Here is a 6,000-nt window from a genome sequence, read left to right as displayed (position 1 = left end):
TGGAAAGTCGGGTGAGTATTTTATTTGTTTGAAAGGGGGGATATTGATGAGATCTGTAGAAATCGAAAGGAACATTTTATTATAGTAATACGAGTAGCTATAGTGGTTTGAGCTTTTTAATTTCATTTGCTCTTGGAAATTAACTGCTGGTGAAAATTATTAAGTCATGGAATTATGATCTCGATTTCTTTTTGTTAAATCTTTTTATTCCAATCGCGCGGTTGAATAGTTAAAGGTTGGAAGCTTACACGTACAATTGTTATACACGGTGTGGCCTGTAACACGAGCAAATAATTAAAACATAGATTGTACTCCTCAAACGGTGACACTTTTGTTCTACAACTTATAAAAATTATGAAGTATTTAGACTCCCTATTTTTCATACAAAATAAATATTATTTTCAATGGACGCCATCGCCACGCCATATCATTGTGATTGACGTTGCTTGTCACGCTTTAAACATAACAAATTTCGCAATACATTGCGTCTTAGAATAAACTTTAAAGTGTATTAAAAATCAAACCCCAAGTTATTTTTAAAAGTCGCTGAACAAATGTTGGTCAGTATGAGGAGTACAGCCTACAGTTTAATTTTTTGCTCATGTTACAGGCCACACCCGGTATAATGTTTACGTTATTTTATTTGAATGACATTGACATGAGTGTGACAAGAAAATTAACTATTTCTTCTACTGTAGGTTTCATAGTGCAAAATAGGTATTGTATAATATTGTGTCAAAGTTATTTTCGTAGCACAAAATTAATGTTCTAACATCTTGTTTGTCTATGTAATATTCTCTTCTCAGTATCACTGAATAGTTTGAGGTTCTCTTAATGATACTATATAAAGCTAGCGACGGCTAGATAATTTGATTGTCTCCTCCGCCAGCGCAGAACAGATATTGTCTTACACGTATACTCATATTAAAGTAACTTAATTATATTATAATATATTTGCTAACTCGTTAACGCAAACAAAACATGATTATTATGGTACCTATAATACTTGTACTTACTCGGTTATATTTTTAAGTAAATAGTTCGTAATGGAAATCATATCTACAAATAAATTTGAAGTAAAAAAAGAGTGAGTGAGTGAGTGAGTGTGAAGAGCAAAATATTTTTTCCTGAATCATGGTTGTAGGTTTATTATTCTGATGGTATGTTTGTAAATTATTGACATCTTAAATTTAATACTTTTCAGTACATATTTATATATTAATCAATTTTTCTCAGTAGCTTTTGACGTTCGATTCATTGAAATGAGTTAGTTTCGAGATTTTTGATAAATATGGAATTATTAAACTAAGCGTTTTTCCACGCGTTTATTTAGCAATTTAAGGTGATAACGGTTCGAAACTGGCGTCACATGATTGATATTTTTCAGTGACCTCTATTATTATGTGAAAATAAGGGTGACAGCTTACAACTACAGTTGCATAAAGCATGTGAGTGGTTAATAATAGTTAATAATTAGTTTTTACTTCAAATAGGCACTAGAATGTGTAATTGTGTATTTAAAAAAGTTGACTGGATTATGTGCATGACTTCTGCCTTCATGATTTCTGCCGCTCATTACGGTTTGACGGACTTTAGCTTGTGATGTAGGTTATTCATATATGTTAAAAGCTGTAGTTTTTTAAACAATCGGCACATCAATTTACTTTTCACTTTAAATTACAATATCCTAATTAGAAAACCTCTTTATTCAGAAAATTGCTCATATTTGGAGTAGGTATTTAAAGCTTCATTTTGACAGCTACCGGTGCCGGTGGGGCAAGAAGGGTAACCGGTATTCGGGTCTTGGATGGGCCGTGCCACGCCAATTTCATGTTTGCCCCCTTACCTTCTGCAGATTACATTATAACCATACGCGTTATTAAACTTTTCGTGCGGTTGCGGTTGCTACCCTTACTAATGACGTGACAACATACGGTCCACGATTATAGGGATCGTTCCCCCGATATTAAATTGAATAATATTATAACTGAGACACGTGACTTGATATGATATATTAACTATGTATTTACAAAGTGCAGAAATAAAAGAGGTAGAAATTCAATACCTAGAGAGACCGTTTTTTCTTAACCTCAGTTTTGTGACAAATAACATAGGGCCTCTTGGATCCTTAGATATCTATGTTCATCTAAAACAATGCAGAACTTCATGATAACCAATAATATGTCATACATTTTCTACTCTCCAAATCAGTGTTTATCTTATAGTGTGTGGTAGATCGGTAAAAGAGCTTTGAAAGTAAATTTAAAGATCGCCAACGTAAAAGTACATAAAGGTGGTAGGAGGAGAAAATATATGTAAGATTTAAGTAAGTGTCGCTTTCTTTTATCTTGCAAACACAGTTTTTTTTTTCAATATTAACTTTGCCGGATAGAACTTTTACCATCATAATTCCTTAGTTTGTGAACTTTAACGCATCATAACTTTGAAAAAGATATATAGCGGAAGCAGTTATAAAGTTGACCCAAAAATTTTTTATTAAGCTATGAGCTTCATCACATATGTTCCTTGAGTAATTCTAAGCATTTCAAGCCTGGGAGGCAATAAGAAATGTGTGTCTACTCGGATTTGTAATGGATTCAAACTTTCAACCCCTTTTTAACCCTGTTAGGGGATGAATTTTACAAAACGCTGAAATTACTTTTCCTGTCTTTTAATAATATCCCCAAATACAAAGATTCAAGTCCCGCGTTCGAAATTTTTTTTGATATCCATACAAACTTTCAACTCCTTTTTCACCACCTTAGGGGATGAATTTTCAAAAACGCTGAAATTAGTTTTCTTGTATTTTAATAATATATCGTTTTACGAAGTTTCAAATTCCTAGCTTAAAATAAAACTTGAACCCCATACAAACTTTCATCCCCTTTTTAACCCCCTTAGGGGTTGAATTTCTCAAAATCACTTCTTATCTCTTGTACACTTTATAAATGTAATCTAGTGTGCAAATTTCAACTTTCTATCTTTTGTAGTTTCGGCTCCGCGTAGCAAAAATCTCCAACCAAATTTTTCACCTTTTTACGTTTTTCTTGTAAAATTACTATGAAATTGAAAAAACAAATATCAGCAATGAATTCTACGTCTTTGGTTTATACGAAAATGATACCAAACTTGCCCTAGTACCCACCAGGATCAGAGTAGATTTTTTTTAAAGATGACGGATGGCGGCCGTCTTTGTACCCCACCCTCCCCCCACTTCAGGCTAGAAATGCTTAGAATTACTCAAATATCAGATGTGATGAAGCTCATAGCTTAATAAAAAATTTTTGGGTCATGTATGGCAGCGTTACATAACTGACTCCAGTAATATTATTTAACTGATTATACTGCTGTTTTCATAGCAAAACTGAATATGAACTTCTAGACGCTACCTGTATTTAACGTTGAAGTTGAAACAGTTTCCCAGTAAGCTGCAGACGTCATAAAGTCATGAGCGGCGTTACTCCCGGCTACCTCGCTGCGGTTACAATGGAGGCCGGACACTGAGCTCTGCCTCAAATTAGTAGCTAAGGTAAATGAAGGTATTAACGCCCCCCTTAAGGCAGTTTAAAATTCGACCATAATTTTTAAGTATACAGGTTGCCCTCACATGCACTTTTCAATTTTTATATGCTAATATCATGTTTGTAAAAGGTAATTACTAAGTTGCCTATACATAAATAAAGGATTAAGATGTAGAAAATAATTTATAAAATTACTGAGTCAATTGTTACTATTACCGACCCATAAAAATGGCTGTGAGGTTATTAACGATTTTTAAGTTGCTAATTCCGATCGTGTACAAGAGAAGTTATATGCCCACAGCAGTGAGACGCATATGGTTGCTGGTGTAGGCTGGTGTGGTGAAACAAAATAAAAATGCAAATATTTGCTTCTATGTATTATTCTATTTTTTATTTAAAAAAAATATAAATAGTACCACTTCTTTGCTAAATAATTTTACTTTTAAGAAATAATCAACATGAATTTATTATGATCTCAAAAAATATATCAAATTGATGTCATGACATCCAGACATAAACTTGTATAACTTGGATGTATTTATCTATATAAGTATGTATATCGTTACCTAGTTTACATAGTACACGCGAGTATTTATAATAATAGGTACCTAACACAAAATTAAGTATAGTAATATCGATGATCGGTAATACTTTCTTATGGTTGCTATTACCGATTCCTATGAGTCGGTGATACAATATGTAATTACGAATATAAAATGTATTACCGACCCAATTTTTTTATTTTTATTTAATTGACCTTGTGACTAAAAAACACTGTCATTATGTGACTTAAAAAATATAAGCACTAACACGCAGTTTTAACTAATAAAAAGTTACATATTAATGAATCTTGTTATGTACTACACAACATCGGTCCTCCAAAAATTACATAACTTTGCGTAATTTTACAACGTTGAAAGAAGAAAACTAGATAACAACGTGTATGTCGGTAATAGATTTTTAAAAAGAATAATTATTTAGATTTATACGGGTCCATTAAAATTATTGTTTTGTTATGATATAATAATATAAAAGGACGAAAAACTAATCCTTATGTTATGGTCATTACCGACTTACGGGTCGTTGATAGCTGCTATAACTAAAAGAAATGAAGCTATTACCGTCCAATTAAAATTTTATGTTTTATGGTTGTAAATGACTTTTTTTAAATAAATTGTTATACAAAATCAAGAATTTACAATAGGAAGAACACATTTAGTAATAAATAGTAAAGTACAGGAGTCAATTGTTAAAATAAATGTCTTAAATAGAAAAGTCACGTACTTACTTGAAGGTACAAGCGCCAGTATGACAAGACTTGCGTACACGCCTCCCGCGGCTTAATTGGCGTATTTCCTCCTTTTTTCGGACTACCACTCAAACTAACGTAAAATTACCCGATACTCAAGGAATAAACGTTTGTGGAAGTTTACCTACTTACCGCTGAAATAGTTCAGGCAACGAAAACATATCTAATTAGTTCAATAGGTCGGCAATACCTGCAGATTTTTGATGGGGCGTTGATAGCTGCGTTTACCTTACTACTGATAACTTTATCAAGATATACTGCCGTATTCGAACTTCGAGATATTCGCAAGAGACAACACGTACTAGATCCATTCTAGATACGTTATAGTTTAGATATCAACTAGTTCTCTTTTGCAGCGCAATTCGGGCAACCAATGTCCCTAAGATAGAGTACGATATCTATTAAATGTGAATTGGATCTCTGAGTCATATCCTGTGGAAATCGTTCAAGAGTATCTCCAGAATCGCGCAAATGTCAAATTTGACAGGTTAGATCTTAAACATATCGTTATCGTATCTTGGTGATGTCTAATAGATGTCTATTTCAAAATCCGAATCAGGCCCATACACGTCACTTAAACAGTACCTCAGTAGACTACATACGCAACAACCTAGGTACTCGTAATAGCTGGTATTACTCGTACCTACAATTCTGCATTTTTATATTACAATTGTGATTATTTAATCTGGCTATGCCAAGCACCTTGGGTTAAACTTAGTTGGGTTTAGCTAAGACTATACCTACGTGTCCGTTAGATCTGTATAGAAGTTGTATCTAGTGGAAAATAACTATCAATATGTGACGGAAACCTGGACGTATAACCCCAGTTAATCATTGTCTTTAATTTCTGTTCTTAGGACTCATGAAGAAACCTGCGAGTACGTGCCAAAAACAAAATCGGTTCAGAAGTATAAAGAGCTAGCAGATACATATATAAGGTAGGCACTCTTAGTTAGGTACAGAGCGCTTTTTGCATTTAGAATATTAATATTTAAGTGTGAATTATAAGTAATTTACATTAAAGTAAGCATGAATTTAATGAAACAACTACACACCTAATGACATGTGCACAGTATCTCTATGTTAGCTACATCCACGTAATAACTAGCGGTAAGCTCGACCAGTAAGTTGCGGGCAGGCGTAGTCGAGATATACATATTACATACCTAC

The sequence above is a fragment of the Cydia fagiglandana genome, chromosome 13, assembly GCF_963556715.1.
Source record: "Cydia fagiglandana chromosome 13, ilCydFagi1.1, whole genome shotgun sequence".
In the NCBI taxonomy this organism is placed as follows: domain Eukaryota; kingdom Metazoa; phylum Arthropoda; class Insecta; order Lepidoptera; family Tortricidae; genus Cydia; species Cydia fagiglandana.
Note: the sequence above shows the minus strand (reverse complement) of the source record.